This window comes from Cervus elaphus, chromosome 12 (genome assembly GCF_910594005.1).
Source record: "Cervus elaphus chromosome 12, mCerEla1.1, whole genome shotgun sequence".
NCBI lineage: Eukaryota > Metazoa > Chordata > Mammalia > Artiodactyla > Cervidae > Cervus > Cervus elaphus.
Genome location: NC_057826.1, coordinates 24809516 through 24833352, shown reverse-complemented (window position 1 = coordinate 24833352; position 23837 = coordinate 24809516). Strand labels below are relative to the sequence as shown.

Genomic DNA, 23837 nt, shown 5'->3' with positions numbered 1-23837 from the left:
GGATCTTCCTGACCCAGGAATCGAACTTGGGTCTCTTGCATTGCAGACAGATTGTTTCCTGACTGAGCTATGATGTTTAATTCCTCTGAATATCATCTTTAAAAGGCCTGACTTGATAGTTGTCAGTATAAACCATGGGTCAAATGCAACCCTCCCGTATTTAGTCTATGGGCTCTTCATGAATTTCTGTCCAACAGAATTTCTGTCCAATTCTTCATGTCCAACACAGTGACTTGCCCATGAGTTTTCCGTTGGAGATTTCACGGTCCTTACTTCAACACTTTCCATAAAGTATCCCTCCCTTCTCTAGGCGTTGGGTAGAATGTCAGATTAATAATGGCATGTGGTGTTCCTTAGCATACCTGCCAAAATGTGATAATTTCCTTGGAAGAAAAGTCATGGGCTTCAGTCACGCATCTGAGTTGATAGACATCCAAGTGATTCCTATATAAAAAGAAAAGATTGGTGTTTTCTGGAATATAAATGTCCACTTTTAATAAATTCAAACAGATCCAAACATAAATATCTTCAGACTTGATGGATTTTATGTGCCTTGTCATTTTACAAATTTTATTGGCACCAGATCTCTGAACATATAATCCAATCCACTGCAATCTCTGAATCTAATCCAATCTCTGAACATATAATCCAATCCACTGCATTTGGGGGGAAACACCTTGAAGGTACACATGCTAAGTCACTTCAGTCGTGTCTGACTCTTTGCAACCCTATATACTGTAACCCACCAGGCTCCTCTGTCCATGGGGGTTCTCCAGGCAAGATTACTGGAGTGGGTTGCCATGTCCTCCTCCATGGGATCTTTCTGACCCAGGGATTTTATGTCTCTTATATCTCCTGCATTGGCAGGTGGATTCTTTACCACTGAAGGTATACTCCGAGTATGAAATGTGGGCTTTTTGGTAAAATCTTCTATAAGGATAAATATCAGTTAGAGGATAATCTGTGAAAAACTTCTCTGAGTGGCTTAAATTTAAAAGATAAGTCACTAACTTGCCAGTATCGATGAAAACATCAGTTTCTGTCTTCATGATGTACCTAACATTGGGGCAAAACTCAGTTATCCGCCAATATCAGTTAGAGGATAATCTGTGAAAAACTTCTCTGAGTGGCTTAAATTTAAAAGATAAGTCACTAACTTGCCAGTATTGATGAAAACATCAGTTTCTGTCTTCATGATGTACCTAACATTGGGGCAAAACTCAGTTATCCGCCTAAATGCCATAATCATCTTCAAGATCAGGTTATTGTTGTTGTTGTTTAGTTGCTAAATTGTGTCTGACTCTGGCACCTCATGAACTGTAGCCTGCCTTTTCCTTCTCCAGGGGATCTTCCTGACCCAGGGATTGAACCCACATCTCCTGCTTGGCAGGTAGATTCTTTACCACTGAGCCACATGGAAAGCCCCAGGTTATTGTATGTGACTATAAAAACTCTTGTATTATATTGCCATAATGGAGGTGTTTATCCTTTAAAGATAATGCTAACAGTTTGTCTTCACTTTCAGCCTATTGGCCCCGTAAGAAAAATGTAAGAACCTCATATCTCCACCAAGACTTCTTTGCACCCCAAGTGACTCTAATGGCCTGTCTGACCTTCTCATCCGAGGGGTGCAAAATCACTAGAATGACAAGAAATGGGTTTTGATGAGAGTACTTTGAATGCTCTTGAAGTGTGAAGTGGAAGTCTTGTCTGTAAATGGACTCATAGAAGTACATCCAGTTCACACATGGTCACATGGTGGGGAGGCAGGCTGAGGTGCCACGTCACCAGGAAACGGAAGAGCAACAGCAGCAGGAGGCTCCATTGGAGGGATCTCAGTGACATCCTACCCGGAAGGGTGGAGCACTGGGGCCCTTTACAGCCACTCAGCAGCCCATGAGCCTCAGGTTCTGGATGCTAGATACCGCACAACCCTAGGGGCTCCGTTTAATCTCAGCAATCTATGATCTTCTTCTTGATTTATTCCTTCTGAGCGAAAGACCTTCAATTTCACCCACAGAACATTCATTAGTAAGAAGCAGTAAAAAATAACACTTGGAATTTGTACTGAAAAACAGAGACTCTCAGATTGGCTTAAAATTCTGCCATGTACTGCTTATAAGACACATACCTGTAGAATTTCTGATGAAACCAAAGCAGTAGCTGAAGTTTTTTGTTTTCTGTACTCCATGCTATCATCAAAAGATTTGCCATGAGCTACTCTCAGCCGCCTGGGGAAAGGTAAAACTATTCCCATTTGAAGACTGAAAACCCCGTATCTTCCTTATCTCTGATGGGGCAGCTGATTGTCGCGGAGACCTGAGCCTCTGGGTGCATATTATTACCTACTTACTGATGTCTGTTTGCCAGTATAACATGTATGCTGGAAGCAGCATCTTCCCTTGTTATACCAGATTCATTGATGTATGTATTAATGCTACAGGGAAAGAGAGACAACACAGTATGTTCTGCTCCTTTGGGGCTTGCTTTCCACCTCTTTGTGTATTCTTTCTTAATATTGCATGTGTGCTAATTGCCCATTTCACTTTCATGGTTACTGTTCTGAAATTCAACCACATAGTCTGCATTTATTATATGGTTAAGGATAACTTATTAACATGGTGAATGGTGTTAACTGAATACATCTAATATTTGGAAAATTTCAGCTTTCAGTGCAATCACAAAGTTAGATTAACCCATAGTCTTCCTTTAAAATAATTAAAATAGTTCTTCCAGCCAAGTTGGAGTGACAGGGATTGGTATCCTTTTACTTGAAATAACTAGGCAAAAACCATGAAACAGCAGTTTTTGAGGCATTTGCCATCAGGCAACCCAAGACATTGATCCCTGAGAGACAGGAAACAGCTGAGACCTATGCTTGGTCTAGCCTGGGGAGTGTTTTCAGGCATGGAATACTAGAGCAGTAAACCCCAGAGAAGGCTAGAGACCTGCCTGAATTGAGGAGATGGTGCTGGGAGCCTGAGAAGCCAAGGCAGCTAGAGCTCATAGGGCAGAGTACCAGAGAGGAGACAGCTGCAAGAGAATTTTACAGATCTGCGGAATTCTCTTCCAGGAATTCAGTTGAGTACTGATCAGTACATGCCTGTGAGGAAACTTATGTGCAATCAAAGAAAATCACCCAAAAGGAATACAGTTCTGAGAGCTTACACAACGTTAGGAATAGAGCCTAATTCACCGAGTGTCAGGTAGAGCATCTCTAACATTCTAGCTTTCATTTTTAGATGTTCGATTTGGGTCTTTTTTCTATGTTTTTTACTTAAATTGCACTCAGTCTTTTCTCTAGCTTCAGAGCATATTACATTTACAATAACTTTTAATCCTCGTTTCCTAGTTTTATAAAAACTGTGTCCTTTCTGGGTTGGTTTTGGTTGATACTTCTCCTCATTTGTTTCTTATTTTCTTGTCTTTTTTTCTTGAAACCTGCTTGGCAAATTAGTTAATGCTTGTTAAGTTTGTAACAGAAGACATTGTAGATTATGCTTTGTTGGGTGCTGGATATTTTTGTATTCCTCTAAATGTTCTTGAAGCTTTTCCTGGAATGTATTTAAGTTACTTGGGAAATATTTAATACTTTAAGGTATTCCTTATTAGGACCATTTAATATGATTCTGCTGTATTCCTGAGGCAGAACCTTTTTGAATACTTTACCTGATGCCCTGTGAGTTATGAGGTTTTCCATTTAGCTCACCATCTGTTTACAGATGTTAAATTGAAGATCAGATTGTTCCTTCAGGGTTTGTTCTTAAGCTCTGCTGGCATCATCATCGATTAATCTTTATTCTGGGACTAATTCAGCTCTGCTGAGGCCTCTACTTATTGTCCAGAGTATGCAAGGTTTCTCTCCTCTGGTTAGGTGCAACTCACATGTCCCTAGCTCTGAATGAATTGGTCATTTTTCTTAGCTCCCCAGCAGATTCCCCCCGCCCCCCCCCCACCTTTGCCTTACAGAGTTTTACGCTGTGTGCATGCGTGCTAAGTCGCTTCAGTGGTGTCTGACTTTTTGCAACCCTATGGATCGAAGCCCACTGGAAGTTTTATCCTAAGTATGTGCAAATTAGCATGAAGCCAAAGACTCAAGAGAAGATGTCTGAAACTTTTTTCTTCATTACTCCCACCTCTCTGGTACAGTATTCCAGTAATAATTGCCATATATCCCTTCTGAACTCTGATGTTTGTCTTTTCATGTTGGTGACCCTGCTGTGCTCTCCTTTGAATCTCCCTGCCTGCAGTAGTTTCTGTAACATGTCTCTTAGCAGAAAATCAAGGTGTATGTAGGCTTATCTAGCTTGTTTTCTTCTCTCAGAGAATGCAGATCTGCACTAATTGTTGTCCAGTGTCTGGAAACTGTCCTGTCATCTGTTTTGCCTAGTTTTGCAGTTGTTTACTGACTAAAGAGAAATCTGGTACCAGTTACTTCATGATGAAGTATAAATACCATAATACTGAATTATTGTAGGAGGTTGGTGAAGTTTTGTGAAGGAATCACAATGAGCCTTGACTGATTTTGTAGTTAATGGCCATTTAAGAATTGTCAGTTTATGGGCCCTGGAGGTAGTTGACTTGGGAGTGGTTTGTCCTTTTCAATGAGAATTTTCAGAAGAGATAATGTAAATTGTAAAGTGTCAGTCGCTCAGTTGTATCTGAGTCTTTGGACTCCATGGAATGTACCCTGCCAGGCTTATCTGTCCATAGGATTTCCCAGGCAAGAATACTGGAGTGGGTTGCCATTTTCTTCTCCAGGGCATATTCCTGACCCAGGGATCGAACCCGGGTTTCCTGCATTGCTGACAGATTCTTTACCATAAGACAATATGCAAATGTGCTTGCTTTTGGTTTAGAATTTTTTAATAAATGTTTTTATAGGCTCTTCTGTCTCAGAATAAATTTTTGACTGTTGGAATTTAGAATGAACATAGTTGGATTACTTTTGGGGAGATGGAACTGGTAATGATACTTCTGTATTATTTCTAATCATCAGAAATTGGTTTCAATAGGCTTTGCTGTCATTGGAGAAAGACTACGTCTGACAATTTGAGAATAATCTCATGTTGTAACAACAGTAAATTAACTGGCAGAAAGACATGTTTCCATAGAGTGTTTTGTGTCTTTATGTTATTATTGGGTTTTTCTACTCAGTGAGCTGCACATATGTACACACTCAGGGAACATATGATGTGTGAATCTTCATTAAGACCATTTCGCTTGTTGGTCAGTCATACTGATTACTTTCTGTGTGTCAAACATGTTACTAGATGATGGAGAAGAGGTGACAAAAGAAGTAGGAGATAGTGTTGCTAACCAGAAGACTATATGAGATGACACATATCAAAGGAAGCAAAATATTCCTGCAGAGATTAATGGAGTACAGAATGATTTCATCAGCTCTCAGGCAGGAATGAGGAGCTGCATTTTGAGAAAGTTGATGAACATGCATTGATTAACAAAGGATAGGGAGGAAAAATCCTTTTAAAAAGAAGGAATGGTGTGTTGCATGGTGACAGCTGAGAATGACAGAATTGTTCTGTGGAAAGCAAGCAAATTAAATTGACTTGAACGAAAATTTATGTAGAATATAGTCAGAAATTAGATTGTAGAGCTAATTGAGGTATAGGGATGTAGATGATTTCAAGCTTTGGTCTGGAAAGAGATGTTTCTGATTGACCTTATGTTAAGATGTAGACAAAATTAAGAATTTTGTGTTCACAAAGCAGTTTTATAGGTGCAGATTTATTTTAAGATGAACTATGAAGCAAATTAAGACACTGAGTGTTACTGTGTTTGAATGTAATTTTTTGCAAAATGAAAGGCTGTTTCTTAGTGGGATTTGAAAGGCATTGTTGCTCTTGTTCAGTTGCTCAGTCGTGTCCGACTCTGCAACCCCATGGACTGCCGCACACCAGGTTTCCCTGTCCTTCACCTTCTCCTGGAGTTTGCTCAGACTCGTGTCCATTGAGTTAGTGACGCCATCCAAACCATTTCTTGCTCTGTTGTCCCTTTCTCCTCCTGTCTTCAGTCTTTGCCAGCGTGAGGGTCTTTTCCAGTGAGTTGGCTCTTTGCATCAGGTGGCCAGGGTATTGGAGCTTCAGTTTCAGCACCAGTCCTTCCAATGAATATTCAGGGTCGATTTCCTTTAGGATGGACTGGTTGGATCTCCTTGCAGTCCAAGGGACTCTCAAGTGTCTTCTCCAACACCACAGTTCAAAAGCATCAATTCTTTGGTGCTCAGCCTTTTTTATGGTCCAACTCTCACACCCATATGTGACTACTGGAAAAACCATAGCTTTGACTGTACGGAATTTTGTTGGGAAAGCAGTCACTCTGCTTTTTAATATGCTGCCTAGGTTTGTCATACCTTTTTTTCCAAGGAGCAAGCATCTTTTAATTTCACGGCTGTAGTCACCGTCTGCAGTGATTTTGGAGGCCAAGAAAATAAAATCTGTCTCTACTTCCATTGTTTCCCCATTTATTTGCCGTGAACTGATGGGACCAGATGCCCTGATCTTAGTTTTTTGAATGTTGAGTTTTAAGCCTTTAAATTTTCACTCTTCTCTTTCACCTTCATCAAGAGGCTGTTTAGTTCCTTTTCACTTTCTGCCATAGGGTGGTATCATCTGCATATCTGAGGCATATTGAAAGGCGTAACTTGCAGAATAAGTGAAGTGAATATGCAAAAGTTTTACACCTTATGAGTGGCTACATAAGGGGAAAAAAGGGGACTTGAGAAAAGTATATAATAATGGTAACTGAAGTTTGAATAGGACTGAAGTTCATATTATATATATATATATTTTTTTTGTTCCAGGTTGCTGCTTTTTCCAAGAGAGCACCCATGACTCTGATGGTGTTTCCAGTTTTGATAAAGAGTTCTATTGCAATCATTGATTAACCGAACAAATTCAGGTTAGTAGATTTTGTGGACAGTACTTCTCTCTTCCAATTATATGTTAATATTTTTAGAAATGGATGATTTTGTGTTTAAAGTTACATATGTATACACCAGTGAAGTAGAAAGGCCAAGTCAATTTAAACTCTTACTGAATTATGTACCTACCATGCTGTCGATTATGTACAATTTGCAGTGCATAAAATGAAAAATGTTTTATTTCCTGTTTAATAGTTTTTTACTTTAAGGTGCTAGGTAAGTTGTGGCTGAATATTGTGCACTGTACCTTTTCATTGTGTGGCATCTTTAGTGCTGAAAATAAACTACTCATCTTCAAATTGTTTGAAACTTTTAGTAGCTTATTTTGAAAGGTTTCATTCTTATTCATATTTCAGTTATACATTCAAATTTTTATTTGTTTTTTTTTTTTGTTAAGTCTGTGAATTTTGACAAGTATATGTTCATTACCATAATCTAAATTCACTCTTGTTGCCTTTTTGCCTCTCTCTCCATCTCAGTCCCTAGCAACCACAGATCTGTTTTTTTGTCCCTGTAGTTTACTTTTTCCAGTATACCATTTAAATGAAATCATTTAATGTGTAGCTTTTAAAATCTAGCTTTGGCTTAGCATAATGCATTTGGATTTATCCATATTGTGTGTACCAGTAGTTCATTCCTTTTTGTTACTGAGTAGTGTTCTATTGTATGGATAGACTGCAGTTAGTTCCCTGGTGGCTCAAGACAGTAAAGAATCCTCCTGCAGGGTAGGAGACCGGCTTTAGTCCCTGAGTCCGGAAGATCCCCTGGAGAGCGTGATGGGTTTCCACTCCAGTATTCTCGCCTGGAGAATTCCGTGGACCTAGGAGCTGGGGTCCATGGGGTGGCAGAGTCAGACATGATGAGCAGCTAACACTATCTATCTATCTATCTATCTATCTGTCTACATATATAGTTAGTTTATCCATTCACCATCAGATGGACATGTGGGGAGTTTCTAGTTTTTGGTGATTATTGCAGTCGTGCTTTCTTCTTTTTTAATCCTGTGATAAAATGCACATAAAATTTACCTTCTTAACCATTTTTAAATGTACAGCTCAGTGGTGTTAAATATATTCACATTGTTGTGTAGCTGTCACCACCATCCATCCTCATAACTTTTCATCTTGTAAAAATGAAACTCTATACCCATTAAAGAATAACTCTCCATTTTCTGCTCCCCCAGTCCCTGGCAACCAGCACGATACTTTCTGTCTTTATGATTTTGACCACTGTAAGTACTTTATATGAGTGGAATTATACAGTAATTTTCTTTCTATGACTGACTCATTTCACTTAGTGTAATGTGCTCAAGGTACATCCATTTGTAGCATATTGCAGAATTTTTTTCCCTTTTAAGTTTGAATAATACTTCATTGTGTGTATATATCACATTTTGCTTATCTACTCATCAGTTGATGAATATAGTTGGGTTGCTTCCATGTTTTAGCTACTGTGAATAGTATGGCTGTGAACATGGGTGTACAGTGATTTCTTCAAGGGCCTGCTTTTATTTCTTTTTGTGTATATACTCAGAAGTGAAATTGCTAGATCATAAGATAATTCTATTTTTAATTTTTTGAGACACCACCGTACTGTTTTCCACAGGAGCTACACCATTTTATATTTCCGCCAGTAGTGCACAAGGCTTCCAGTTTCTTCACATCCTTGCCAATGCTTATTATTTTCTGTTTTTTTTTTTTTTTTAAGTAGCCATCTTAATGGCTATGAGGTGGTATTGTACTTTAGTTTTCATCTGCGTTGCCCTACTGATTGCTTTATTTTTTTGGGCTCCAAAATCACTGCAGATGGTGATTGCAGCCATGAAATTAAAAGACGCTTACTCCTTGGAAGGAAAGTTATGGCCAAACTAGATAGCATATTAAAAAGCAGAGACATTACTTTGCCAACAAAGGTCCATCTAGTCAAGGCTATGGTTTTTCCAGTGGTCATGTATGGATGTGAGAGTTGGACTGTGAAGAAAGCTGAGTGCCGAAAAATTGATGCTTTTGAACTGTGGTGTTGGAGAAGACTCTTGAGAGTCCCTTGGACTGCAAGGAGATCCAACCAGTCCATCCTAAAGGAGATCCGTCCTGGGTGTTCATTGGAAGGACTAATGCTGTAGCTGAAACTCCAGTACTTTGGCCACCTGATGCAAAGAGTTGACTCATTTGAAAAGACCCTGATGCTTTGACAGATTGGGGGCAGGAGGAGAAAGGGACGACAGAGGATGAGATGGTTGGATGGCATCACCGACTCAATGGATATGAGTTTGACTAAACTCTGGGAGTTGGTGATGGACAGGGAGGCTTGGCGTGCTGCAGTGCATGGGGTCTTAAAGAGTCGGACATGACTGAGCGACTGAACTGAACTGAACTGAATGATTGCTGACATTGAGCATCTTTTCATGTCATTTCATGTTGGTAATTTACATATCTTTGGAGAAATGTCATTTGAAGGCCTTTTCTCAATTTTGAGTCATGCTGGTTTGTTGTTGTTGAGTTCTGGGGTAGTTCTTACATATTCTGGCTATCAATTTTTTATCAGATATATGATTTGCAAGTATTTTATCCTACTCAGTGGGTTGCCTTTTTATTCTGTGCATATAGTATCTTGTGCACAAAATTTTTAATTTTCATGAAGTCAAATTTGATTTTTAATTTTTTTTTACATGTGCCTTTGGTGTCCCCCCGTCCAAGAAATCATTGTGAAATTCAGTGTCCTGATACTTTTGTGCTTTGTTTCTTCTAAGAGTTTTATTATTTAAGTCTTACATTTAGGTTCTTGATCCATTTTCAGTTAATTTTTGTATATGGCATTAGGTGTGTGGACCAGTTTCCCCAGCACTCATTTGTTCAAAAGACTGTTACTTTTTCCCCATTGAGTGGTCTTAACACCCTTATCAAAAATCATTTGAGCATATATGTGAGAGTTTATTTCTAAGCTCTCTTTCACTAGTCTGTGTGTCTGTCTTTATGACAGTGCTGCACTGATTTGATTACTATAGCATTCCATTGAAATTTTGAAATCAGGGAGGGTGAATCCTCCAGTTTTTCTATTCTTTTTCAAGATTTTATTGGCTGTTCGAGGTCCCTTGAGAGTCTGTGTGAATTTTAGGATACTTTTTTCTCTATTTATGCAGAATTCATTGGGATTTTGATAAGTGTTGCATAGAATCTGTAGATTGCTTTGGGTAGTAATGACATTTTAGCAATATCGTCTTTTAGAATATTAATGTGAGATTTGTTTCTGTTTATTTATGTCTTTAATTTCTTTCAGCAATGTTTTATAGTTTTCATTGTACAAGCCTTTCACCTCCTTGGTTAAGTTATTTCCTAAGTATTTTGTTCTTTTTTATACTATTGTCAGTTAAGTTATTTTTGTAATTTTCTTTTCAGTTTGTTCATTGTTTGTGTAAGAAATGCAGCTGACTCTAGTCTTTGTATCTTTTTTTTGCTGAATTCATTTATTCTAACAGTTGTTTTGGTGGAGTCTGTAGGATTTTCTACATAGAAGACCACGTTATCTAATGCAGAGATAATTTTATTTTATCCTTTTCAGTTTGAATGCCTTGTATTCTTTTTCTTAATTGCTCTCACTTGAGCTTTCAGTACTATAGCCAATAGAAGTGATGAAAGTGAGCATTCTTAACCTTGTTCCTGATCTTACAGGAAAAGCTTTTAGTCTTTTACCATTGAGTATGTTGTTTGCTGTGAGCTTTTCATATATGGCTTTATTATGTTGAGGTAGTTTCCTTCTATTCCTATTTAATTGAGTGTTTTTATCATGAAAGGATGCTGAATTTTGTAAAACACTTTTTATGTGTTAGCTGAGATGATCATGTGAGTTTTTCCTTCATTTTATTGATGTGGCATATTACATTACTTTCTGTATGCTATGCTCTCCTTAGTCTCAGGAATAAATTCCACTTGTCATAATATATAATATATTTACTGTGGAGTCATACAGTTTAAAATTAAAATGTGATTATATATTCTTTATTAAAACAATGTTACTTGTTTTTAAAGAGATCACAATGATTTAACTGTTGCCTTTTTGGATTGGGGTTGCATTTCTTTTTTAAAATGTCATTAAAAATTAACTAGAAAAAAATTAACAGATCTTATGGGTATGGGAAGAGACTTGCAATGTATTATCTTTTTTTTTAATGATCATTTTGAGTATAGAAAGAGAGGTGATGCAAAATTATAAGATGGGATATATTGGAACTTATGTGTTATCCTTATTATGGAAAAATCAGGTAGCTTTCCTGAGTATAGTGGTAGATCAGAAATGTACAAGTTTTTATGTAGTTAACCCTCAGTATAGGGAGTTCCAAGAGTTACCTGTTTAGAAAAGTCAAGTATTTATAAGAATTCTTCTGTCTTAAAGATGTATGTAAAAAGGACAAAAGTTGGGCATGAAAAGTCAATTTAAACTTTCTTGAATGGATATTTGGGATGAAAATGATGGAAACTGTCTGCCTTGGGGAAATTAGTAATATGAAAGATTATCTTATTTGGTTGGTATCAAAAAACTATTTGATATTTACAAGGAATATCTAGTTCATTATGTGCTACAGAAATAAAAATATTTTGAGCAAAATGTCATGCTTAGATTCAGAAAATGTTGGTTTAAATTTCAACTCCTAAGCCTGAACACTAAAAAAAGAGTCAGTGCAACTTTGATCTGTTCTCTTGTTTCTGCGTATCTTTAGATAAATTATATAACTTTCATAGTCTCTGTTGGATAAGTAGTATGCTATATTATGTTCTCAGGGAACATTTCAGAAATAGATAAAACATTTTAGGCAGAGACAGAGCATTTTAAAGATGTTCCTGAGAGGATATTTGTTCATTGGGCAGATTCAACACAGAGTCAAAGATGATGCTATGCTCAGAAGTTCTTCAGGATTTGAGCTCTTTTGTGAGTGTCTTGTTAATTATATTAGTTATCTGGCATAACTTTATAATAAACATAAAAAACATTTGTTGTAGTTTAGTCGCTCAGTTGTGTCTGACTCTTTGAGACCACATGGACTGCAGCACTCCAGGCTTCTCTGTCCATGGCCATCTCCCAGAGCTTGCTCAAACTCATGTCCATTGGGTCAATAATGCCATCCAACCATCTTGTCCTCTGTTGTCCCCTTCTCCTCCTGCCTTCTATATTTCCCAGCATCAGGGTCTTTTCCAATGTTTCAAAAACATTACTGAAAGCCAAATAGTAGAAAAAGGGATGAATTACTAGTTTGTAGGAATACTGATTCCATTTGCTGAAGAGCATGGCATGAAATTTTAAAGGGAAATATTATATAGTTCCTAAAGTCTATTAGAATTTCATGTACCTACATTCTCAGATGATTGAACTTCTTGATGGTGAGGGTCATTTTAGATTTTGGTGTTTTCTGAAAGAATTATTTCTACTTCAAGTATTACTACTGAATGAATTATTACTTGCTGAATGAATGACTTAGTCCCACCCATTAGTGGACTTCTTTGAGTTCATTAGAGCACATTGCATCTGTGGATTCTTCAAGCTTGTCAGGGCAAGAAGTAGGAAGTTAATTTTCTGAAATCACGAGAAAATAGAATCAATCAGAACTGTGAACACTGTACTTGTAGAACTGTTAAGTGACATGGACCTTAAGGAACATTTAGTCTAATACCTGTTTTTGGTTTTTTTTTTTTTTTGTAAATAGGAAAATGGAGACCTGGAGAGGGGAGGTGATATGATTTAGGCACACAGCTAGCTGGAGACATGTTATGTAGTGCTCATTTTACTCATCATCCTGCCTCTCTTCCTCCAGGGATCATTGCTTGATCTTAGAGTTGAAATAAAGTTAAATTGCTCAATTTAAGATTGTTTATTTACAAAACTCAGTTTTAATTTCTCTTTCAACTGATTTTAAGTTAAAACAGGTTACTATTGAAAGGGTATGAGATATGATCTTCATTTTCAAACATGCAAAAATATGCTGATATTAAATATATAGCTAGAAAAATTTAGCAAATTATTTCTTATTTTTCAACAACCTTAAAATTTTTATGTGGATTAATTTAAAATGTACAATATTAAATAAGACCCAAAGTTATACAAATTTTAGATAAATTTGGACCTTAGATTTCTGGGTTAAAAATCTAAGTACTCTAAAATGTGGGTTATATTCTGCTCTCGAGGATTTCATTTAATAATTGTGTTTATAGGTAAAATTGGTGAAGTTCAGAACTAGTAAACAGCTTTCTTTTTTCTTCTTTTATTTTAAAAAAATTTTTGGCTGCACTGCACAGCAGGAGGATATTAAGTGTCCTGACCAGGGACTGAACCTATGCCCCTGCCGTGGAAGTGCTGAGTATTAACCACTGAACCTCCAGGCAAGTCCCTGTTTTTCTTTTTTTTCATGAGCACTACTAACCCTAGAAAATTAGCAAACAAAACAAAACAAAAACCCTTATTCAGTATACTCTTTTGGAAATGTAATAGTTTAAAATAAAAGTAAGAATCAAACATAAAATTATTTACTTTTGCGTATTTGATATACAGGCTTGTTGAGAGAGACTGTTAAGACACACAAAGTGATTTTAGGTTATACAGGTAATATACCTCTCTGTCTAAATGTTTTCTTCCTGGAACATTTTCTACTCATTGCTTTATACTAACTTCATCCTGATTTCCTAAAGTCTTTAGCCCTTTAGGACAAGGGAGATACCTATTGAGAGATGATTCTCCATGAGTCTCTTATGCTTCAGCTCATCTTCTGAGCCAGGGGCATTGGCAGCTTTTGTTGAGGGCCCTCTTTTGAAAGAAATAAGCATCGCAGACAGCCTGAGAAGATAGAAATAGTATTTCCATAAGAACAGAGGGCAGATTTCCTTACTGTCCAGGATAATCAAGGTAATCTCTTTTGGGAAATGGTGAGATATTTTTGCTTGCAATTCCTTTAAAATATTGACAGTTCCTAGGTTTCAGCTTTCTTCTCCTGTAATGTAACCCACTCTGTGTACAGCATCACCTGGCTTTCCTTGTATTGCCCTTTAGGGATTGGAGCTTGGGGAACCAGCGCAAAAGATGATACACTGGCTACAGCTGTTGTTTTGAGTAGTGAACTTCTCTTTGTTTCTGACCCAGGGGTGTCATATTTTCTACCAGCATTATCTGGTACTGGCTCACCAAATATTACTAACACAACCTATTGATAAAAGAAAGTTGAGTTTATTGCTTACTGTGGTAAAGGAGACTACCACCTTGATAGATCTTTGATAATGCCTTAAAAGGGCAAAGTCTAGGTAAAAACTTTAGAATTTGAAGTTTGACTTTATTTGAGCCTTGCAGTGGTGATGATGGAGCTTGATTAATATTGAGTAAGTATCATGAATATCAATACAATTTAGAATTGATCAAAACAGCGATGCAAGGATTTAAAAAAATGTTGATGCTTTCTGTTGGAGTCTTGATGAGTCTTCTGTGAAATTTCTGTAATGAACAATCAAGTTATGTTCCAGCAAGAGTCTCCTGGAATAGTAGAGTATGCTAATGAAGACATTGGACAAGTAAAGCCAGGCTCATGTACACAGAAAGGGGTGTGTATGTGTGTATGTGTGTAGGTGTTTTAGTTTCCTAGGGATGCTATAACAAATTGCCATATAATTAGTGACTGATTAGTCTTTTAAAAGAATAGCCTCTAGGGGAATAATTCTTTCCTCTCTTCGAGCTTCTGGTATTTTATTTTATTTTATTTTATTTTTTGCTTCTGGTATTTTAAAGCAATCTTTGGTGTTTCTTGGCTTGTGGCAGCGTACCTTTAATCTCTGCCTCCATCTTCACATGGTGGTCTTCTGTCTGTGTGTGTGTGACTCTTTGTTACTCTATGGACTGTCCTCCAGGCAAGAATACTGGAATGGGTTGCTGTGCCCTCTTCTAGGGGATCTTACCTCTGTATCTGTGTCCAAATTTCCTTTTTATAAGGATACCAGTCGTTGGATTAGAGCCCACCCTAATCAAGTATGACCTTATGTTACCTTGATTACATCTGCAGAGATCCTGTTTCCAAGTGAGGTCAAATTCACATGTTCCAATGGTTATAAATTTGGGGGGTGGGTAGTATTAAATGCATTGCAGAGCATATGGTTTCAGTTCTGTGTTCAGTCTGTGTGTGGCTAGATGCTTTTGGTTCTCAGTAGCCATGAAACAGTCTCATTGCTGAATGAAATGAAACATGAAACACAGTCTCATTGCTTTGCATGCATGTAGGATAAAAATCTCAGGCTCATCAGAGTTATTGACAACAGCATGGTATATTGTGGAAGGAATACCAGTATGGAAATCAAGATGCTTTGGTTCTAGTTTCTGTCCAGTTAGTCAGTCAGTTCGGTCGCTCAGTCATGTCTCACTCTTTGTGACCCCATAGATGGCAGCATGCCAGGCCTCCCTGTCCATCACCAACTCCCAAAGTTTACTCAGATTCATGTCCATTGAGTCTGTGATGCCATCCATCTCATCCTCTGTCGTCCCCTTCTCCTCCCGCCTTCAATCTTTCCCAGCATCAGGGTCTTTTCAAATGAGTCAGTTCTTCGCATCAGGTGATGGTGGAGAGTTCTGACAAAATGTGGTCCACTGGAGAAGGGAATGGCAAACCACTTCAGTTTTTCTTGCCTTGAGAACCCCATGAACAGTATGAAAAGGCAAAAAGATAGTTTCTGTCCTGCTGTTAACTATAATAGCTTGGAAAAGTTACGGTCTTCTCCAGCTATTAGTTTCTCAATGGGTAAAATGGGAGGTTTGGAAGAAGAGAAATGTATCTCTGAGGGCCTTTCTAGCTCTCAGGTTCTAATGTTCTGTAATTGTTGAGTGTCTGCTGTATACCATATTGGTATTAGTTTTGTTGGAGTGACAAAATTAAAGAGAATGCTTTAAGTGCTGATCTGATGTATTCTGATATGTGACTATAGCCTTATTTATGTTTTGTTTGCTTGAGTTAAAATCATTAATGAAGATATTGGATAAACATGTAATTAGTCCATTCTAGTCCATTCCATTCTCTCTGACTTACTATATTTTATTTTCCAGTCTGAATGTTGTATTTAGGATAGAGACATTCTTCAGGTCAGTTAATTCATTTAAAGTTAGAAAAATGTTTTGTTGTTGTACTCTCTCAGCTGAGTTCAGAAAATGAAATAATCTTTTCTGAAGCAAACAACCATGACTATGGATGTATTTGATTCCTTTTGTGATTCACAGTCTTCACTTTCTATGTAGTATTTATTTTTTTGATTTTTGGATGCTTGAAAACCTAGAAAATTTCTTTCCACTCCTCCCCAGCTACTCCTGCAATTCTGTAGGGAAAAAAGCAAGCAAGGAAGACCATGTGGAACACATTTTCCTTTTTAAAAATTTTCTTTATTTTTTATTGAAGTATAATTGACTTACAGTGTACTAGTGGAAAGTGATTAGTTGTTTATTCAGTTTCTTTGACCAGTATAGATCTATTCACATGATCTGTTTCTCCTTGTTTTTGCTTTGGCAGATTGTGTCTTTCAAGGAATTGGTCCATTTCTTCTAAGTTAGCAAATTTGTGGGCATAGAATTATTCAAATAGTTCTTTATTATCCTTGTACTATCTGTAGGATTGCTAGTGATGGCCCCTCTTTCATGTCTGATATTAGTAATTGACTTCTTCTCTCCTTTTCTCCCTAGGAAGCTTGGCTAGGAGTTTATTCATTTTATTGATCTTCTCAAAGAACCAGCTTTCAGTTTTGTTGATTTTCTTGTTTACCCTGTTTTCAATTTCACTGATTTCTGCTCTGATTTTTATTATTTATTTTCTGCTGCTTATTTTGAATTTAATTTTTTCTTTTCCTTGTTTCCTAAGGCAGGAACTTGAGTGATCAACTTTACTTTTTTTATTTAAATATATGCATCCAGTGTTATTTAAGTTTCTTTCTGAGAGAGAAAATGTAGTATGGTATTTGCTGTATCCCACAGATTTTTATGCTTTATTTTCATTTTTATTTAGTTAAAAAATTAAAAAAAAAATCCTCAGCACTTTGATTCATGTATTATTTATATATGTTGTTAATATCTACATACTTGGGGATTTTCTGGCTGTCTGCTGTTGTTAATTTCTAGCTTAATTTCATTGTGGTCTGAGACCATATTTCATTTGATAACTGTTCTTTTAAATTTGTTAAGGTGTATTTCCTAGCCCAGAATATAGTCTGCTTGGTGAATGTTCCCTCTGAGCTTGAGAAGAATGTATATTCTGCTGTTGTTGAATGAAGTAGTCTATAGATGTCAATTGTGTGCTATGTTCAGGTTTGTCTAACTCTTTGCAAGACCATGGACTATAGCCCACCAGGCTCCTCTGTCTATGGAATTTTCCAGGCAAGAATGCTGGAGCAGGTTGCAGTTTACTCCAGGGGTTCTTCCCAACCCAGGCATTGAACCCACGTCTCTGTGTCTCCTGCATTGATAGGGGCATTCTTTACCACTGTGCCACCTGGGAAGCCTCTATGGATGTCAGTTAGATCCAGTTAATTGATGGTGCTATTCAGTTCTGTGATATTCTTACTGATTTTCAGCCTGTTGGTTCATTTACTGATAGCAGGATATTGAAATCTCCAGATATAATAGTGAATTTATGTTTTGTTTTTTTTTTTTTTTTTTGCAGTTCTACTAGTTTTTATCTCAAGTATTTAGTGCTGTTGTTAGCTGCATGAATATAAGGATAGTTATATCTTCTTGGAGAATCAACCCTCTATCATTATATACTGTCTCTCCTTATTCTGTAAATCTTCTTTGCTTTGAAATCAGCTGTTTTCTTTTGGTTAGTGTTAGCTTAGTATATCTTACTTTATCCCTTTTCCTTTAATATATCTATGCCTTTATAAGGGGGTTTTTGCAGACAACATATAGTTGGGTCTTGTCACTCTGAATTGGTGTATGTAGATCACTGACATTTAAAGTAATTATTGATATACTTGTTAGTATTTACCATATTTTAAGTGTTTCTATTCCTTGCTCTAGTTCTTAGTTTCTGGGTTTTTTTTTTTTTTTTTTTTTTTTCCCTCTTTATTTTATCTTATTTTTTTTTGGCCTTCCACTCTGTTTCTGCTCTCTTTTGTTTTAACTGAGCATTTTATATGGTTCCATTTTCTATCCTGTATATCATTATATTTCTTAAGAAACTTTTTTGAATGGTTGCCTCTGAGTTAACATTTTAAACATTTCTAGGTAATCCAAGTTCATTTTCAAATAATACTATACTACTTCATGGATACACAAGTACTTTAGCTGCTGCTGCTGCTGCTAAGTCACTTCAGTCGTGTCCGCCTCTGTGTGACCCCATAGACGGCAGCCCACCAGGCTCCCCCGTCCCTGAGATTCTCCAGGCAAGAACACTGGAGTGGGTTTGCCATTTCCTTCTCCAATGCATGAAAGTGAAACGTGAAAGTGAAGTCGCTTAGTCGTGTCTGACTCTTAGTGACCCCATGAATTGCACCCTACCAGGCTCCTCCGTCCATGGGATTTTCTAGGCAAGAGTACTGGAGTGGGGTGCCATTGGCTTCACCTTAGAGTATTCTCAATTCATTTCTCCCATCCTTTATAGCATTTCTGTCATTCATTTAAGTTTTCTATAAGCTGTGATCACAAAATACATGGTTTTGAACACATTATTTGTTAGATTAAGAATAAGAAAAATGAGTTTTAATTTTGCCTTTATATATTTCTTTTCTTATGCTCATCATTTCTTTATGTAATCCATGTTTCTTACCAGTATATAATTTCTGTCTGAAGAACTTGTTTTTACATTTCTTGCAAGGCAGATCAGTAGGTTTTCAGTTTTCTCAATTTTTGTCTGAGAAAGTTGTTTTCTTCCCCCCACCCACTTTTGACAGAAAGTTTTGTTGGATACAGAATTCTTGGTTGGTGTTTATTTCACTCATTTTGTTTGCATGGTGTCTGAAGAGAAAGTTAAATGTAATTCTTATTTTGCTTCTTTCTAGATAAGGTTTATTTTTTTTTTCCTCTCTTTGTTTTTTTCTCTTTTTTGTTGATTTACTCATCTGTTCTTCTGTAGTTTTAATATGATATCTTAGGTGTAAGTATTTTAGTATTTGTCCTCTTTGGTGTACACTGAGCTTCCCGGATCTGGTTTGGTGTTTGTTACTAAAAACATTTTTGTTTTCTGTTACATTGTTGTTGATTTGTAACATTTGCTATTGATCTTTTCTTAGAGTTTCCATGTTCTGCTTTTATTACCCATTTGTTCTTACATGTTGTTCACTTTTTCCATTAGAGCCCTTTGCATATTTACCATAGCTTTTTTTACCCATTGCTATTTCTAAAACCTCTGCTGTATGAGTCTGGTTTTGAGGCATGCTTTGTTTTTTCAGATTGTGTTTTGTCGCCTTTACAATGCTTTGTAATTTTTTGTTGCTATCCAAACATGGTATATTAGATAAAAAAGAGGAGGTAAATAGATCTTTAGTGTGAGGTTTTATGTTTATCTGACTAGGATGCCATGCTGTGCATAGATGTTCAGTTGTGTCCGACTCTTAGCTGTGTCTGACTCTTTGCAACCTGATGGACTGTAGCCTGCCAGGCTCCTCTGTCCATGAGATTTTCCAGGCAAGAATATTGGAATGGGTTTCCATATACTCTTGGGATCTTCCTGATCCAGGAATCCAACCCTTGTCTCCTGCATTGGCAGGTGAATTCTTTACCACTGAGCCACCTGGGAAGCCTGTATTTGGTGTCAGAGGCTAACATTTCTCACAGTGTCCTTATTTTGGCTTGCTGTTTTGTCTTTGGGTTATGTAGAGAATCTTTAAATGGGGTGTCAGACTTTGAAATTCTTTTTACCTGTAATGCTCTGTTATTGTATAGCGTTGTATTGATATGGAGGTAAGGTGGTTGGGAGTTCTGTGGTATTGTGATTAGGTCTCAGTTTTTTAAACCTGATTTGTGTGTCTCTTCTGTTGTTTGAAGGCTGGAGGGAGCTGGAATTAGGTAAGGTACTTCCTGGTCAGCTAGTTTCTGTTGAAATAATTTTCTTTTCAGACTGTCCTTTTTAAGAAGAACAGAAAGCTTTGGGTATATTTTAAGAATTATTATGTCTCCCTTCCCCCTGCTGGAAATACAGAAAATTTTCTCAGATTATCACAGTTGAGAACCTGGGTAGGGCTCCTGGAGGTAAAACTCGAGAAATTGTTGGGGCCTTTCAAAGACTGAGTTCTCTCACAGTTTTTCATTCTAAGCTAGTCTACACTGACTCTCCAGCAGTTTGTCATTTGCTGTTTAAAGTGTTCCTACTCATACTGGCTCCAGCTGAAGATTTATCTTCCCAGGCTTTGCTTCTTGCACAGTGTGATTTTCTGTATCTACCTGTCTCTGTAGTTTTCAGGGTAGAGGTTTGCCCTCTGGCTTCAATTCCCTGATTAATTTAAGAAGAGTGGTTGATTTTCATTTTCTGTCTTCAGCTTTTTTATTGCTATAAGGACAAGTGTGATGAATTTCAAGTTCTTTACATGTTGGACCTGATTGAAGGTTATTTTTGAATCTTTTTGACAATTTAGTAATGGTAAAGACCTGGTACAATACTCTGTCTGATTTGGCAGTATTACTCATTTGGAATGTGATTTCCTTCTGGAATCAGGTTTGCACATTTTGAGATCATGCATTGTAATTTACAAGGATGAATAAAGAACTTTTCCTGAGGGAAGTTAATATTAGGACTGATTTTCGTTATTGGTAAGATGGCTCATTCTGAGCCCATTTACTGTTACTCTGCAAATTTGGTTTGGGGGCAACAGCAGCTCTCTTTGCAAGCGTGGTTTGGGGGCAATAGCAGCCTTTGTTTCCTGTGTTGATAGAGTTTCATTTTTATACCTTACAAAAAATATATCTGATTTTACAGTCTGTTTCAGAATAAGATCATGTCAAGTTTCACCAGTTTGCACTCTGATAACTATACTGATGATTCTAAGAGTGGTTATTAAAACCTTGTACTGATATTTTTGTATTTATGGAACCAATTAATTGGATGACCTATTTATGTTGGGTGTCTTAATTTAATTAGATTTCCCACTAATTATTTTTATGAGTGGAATAAGGTAATGTTAATCCTTAAATATTCTCTGATGTGGTAAAAAACTTAATGTACATCTTGTGTATTAGATATCTTGGTAGAAATTGAGATATAAAAAGAAATTGGTTTAAATTATACATAAAATGTAGTTTATTTTCTTTTGCAAAACCTTCATATTAAAAAACTACTCTGTTAGAGAAAATTTAGACAACTTTTTCTTAAAGTAAGGGAATCACTTTTAATCCCACTAGTGTAACATGGTTGTAGTTACAGGTGGATGTATGTGCCTTCTAGTACTTTTTTGTATATAGACTTTTTTACATAGTTGTGATGACAATTTATTTTTAAATGTGTGCTTTTCTTTTTGTAGTTAGTAGTACACTCTCTCATTCTGCATCATTGTGTTGTGTTTCAAAAATTAGATTGATCAGACTGACAGTTTATTGTACCTATCGCTGTCATGAACTGTATGTGCATTTAGCTTTTCCATGGTTTAGCTTTTCTCTTTGCTATTTCCTTGCCTGGATTTTCAGAAGTCTCAGTTTCTCTTTCAGTTTCTCTCTCTTTCTTTTAAGGAGTATTTTATATATTTCACGTTCTCTCCCAGAGTGCTAATTGGTTTTTACTGGATCCTGAAAAATGGATTTTTTTCCTCATATGATCCAAAAACAATGCTTTCAGACTTACACTGCCACAGTGATTCACACAGTTTTGTTCTAAAAAGTTGAAGATTTCCAACCAGATGATAAAATGATCTAGATATGTCAAATTTGGTATTCTAGACGCTCACCTTTAGGATGTATTAATAAATTGTCTTTATTTAAATATTTAATATTTTACAAATTGAATTTTTTCTTTCCTCATATTTATGGGTTTAATATGATTTATATGTCAGGATTCCTTATTAGATTTTCTGTGGTCTTTTGACTTTTCCTCTGTCCTGTCATTTGTGCTTAGAGCTCAGTTGGGTCTAGTCATTTGAATGGAAAGTCAGTACTCAAGAGAAACTTATAGAACCTTCTGCTGTGTCTGATGATTCTGAACCTACCTAATTCTTTATGCACAATCTTTAGCAGCTTCTCAGCAACCATTAGTTAATTTTCATTGTAAATTATACACTAGATTATTGAGTGTTTTTTAAATGGGAAAATTGTTAATTGAACTTTTACTCTCTTGAGTGCCCAAGACACCCGCATGGATAAGATACAAATTAAAGTCTTGAGGAGGCAAAAGTCCAAAGGAAAGATATAATGCTCTGCAATTGTGCCAAACAGGGAACTATGCTCATATAAAAGATGCTTTGTGAACATAGGGAGGGAGTAATGCTGTCCCCAGAGTGGAAAAGTAAGGAATTTGAGAATGACACCTGAAGGAGGTGACAGTTGAGTTATGGGCAGAGATATTTTTAAAGCTGAAATTCAAATATCTGTTCTCCAAAATGTCTTCAACTCTAGACTTCCCTGGTGAAATTACAGTGTACCATAGCATTCAGTTACAGATCTATACGAAGAGAAGTACTGCTTCCAGTAAGGACCCTGGTATTTTGCGTGGTTCAGGGTCAACAAGCCAGAGTTATATTTTCCTTGGCATATTATGCTTACTAGTAATATTGCTGTGGCTGCTACACTACTGCCCCTTCCGCGGCTGTCTGCTCCTGTCACTGCCGTGCTGATTCTACGGCCAGTGCTCCCGCGCCTCCTGTTCCTTCTGCTGCACCGCCGCCGCTGCCTCTGCTACTGCTTTACCAAGTGATGTTGTTTTCAGCAGGGGCAACTTTATGCTCCTTGCAGATTTAAGATGGGAGATTAGATCATGTTTTAGGTACAGCTTTCAAGAGAAAAAAGGGATTGTTTTCACAAAAACTTAAAATTACCCCCATTTTCAAGAAGTATTCTGGTAACTTCAAGTTTTATGAATGGTTATCCTGTGTTTCCCCTTTCTTTATGTTTCTTGGTAAGTATTACTTTATGCATGATAGTATGCTTGAACTTTTAATGATTAGATTTATTCAAAATAAAAATCAACCTGAATGTGAAGCATTTCTCTAGTTAAATGTATGCTTTTGTTGTTGTTATTGTTATTATTCCTGGGGATTCTGATTACTTCTCTGAGCATTCAGGTCAACCAGGGTATTTCTAAGGTGAGTTCTAGGGTGTTTGTAGTGAGAGTTGTAGGTGTTTGTAGGGTGAGTTCTAGAATTTCTGTAGAGAGTATAAGCTATGTAGTAAGGCAGGTGTGGTCTGATTCCTGATTTGGATTTGCTGGCTGTGCTTGGATAGTTAAATTAGATGCTGAATTTCCAAATTTGTAAGATGTCGATAAATAATAATACAGAGTCTTTAGCACAGTGCCTGGCACATGCATGAAGTAATGACTCCATCAATGTTAACTATTATTATTGTTAACTGAATAGGCATTCCTTAAGTTTCAAGCCTCAAACGTATGGACCTTGGAGAATATAAATATTAATATCTTGGGGCCGCTTCAAGCCAAGACTAAATTTTAGGAAGCACCTTTTTATTTATTCATAAAGAGTGGTTTTTTTATTATTTTTTTTTCATTTTTAAACTTTAGCAAAATATGTAAGATAATTGTTTTTATTTCTTTGCATATATATTTTTATAGAGAAGATTGCTTATAGAATGACCAGTTCTCCTGTGCCTTTCTGACCTAAAGCTAATCTAGTGTCTACAGATTTTGTCAAAAACTTATCAAAGAACCTTAATATTGTAAAACAGTAGTATAGAACACTTCGCCCAGTACAGAAGAACAGGCTCTTGGTTTATGTTTAAATTCTGGCATAGGATGAGACCA

General features: G+C 36.7%; 1 protein-coding gene across 6 annotated transcripts in view; it reads left to right on the top strand.

Annotated features, from left to right (window-relative positions):
• The window catches only part of FUT8 (fucosyltransferase 8), a 314874-nt gene that overhangs the window by 40547 nt on the left and 250490 nt on the right, over nucleotides 1–23837 (top strand). For all 6 annotated transcript variants that reach the window (XM_043921010.1, XM_043921005.1, XM_043921008.1 and 3 more), the window contains exon 2: nucleotides 6824–6921. The gene's annotated coding sequence lies outside the window, so the exon portion shown is untranslated. The remainder of the gene's footprint in view (nucleotides 1–6823; nucleotides 6922–23837) is intronic.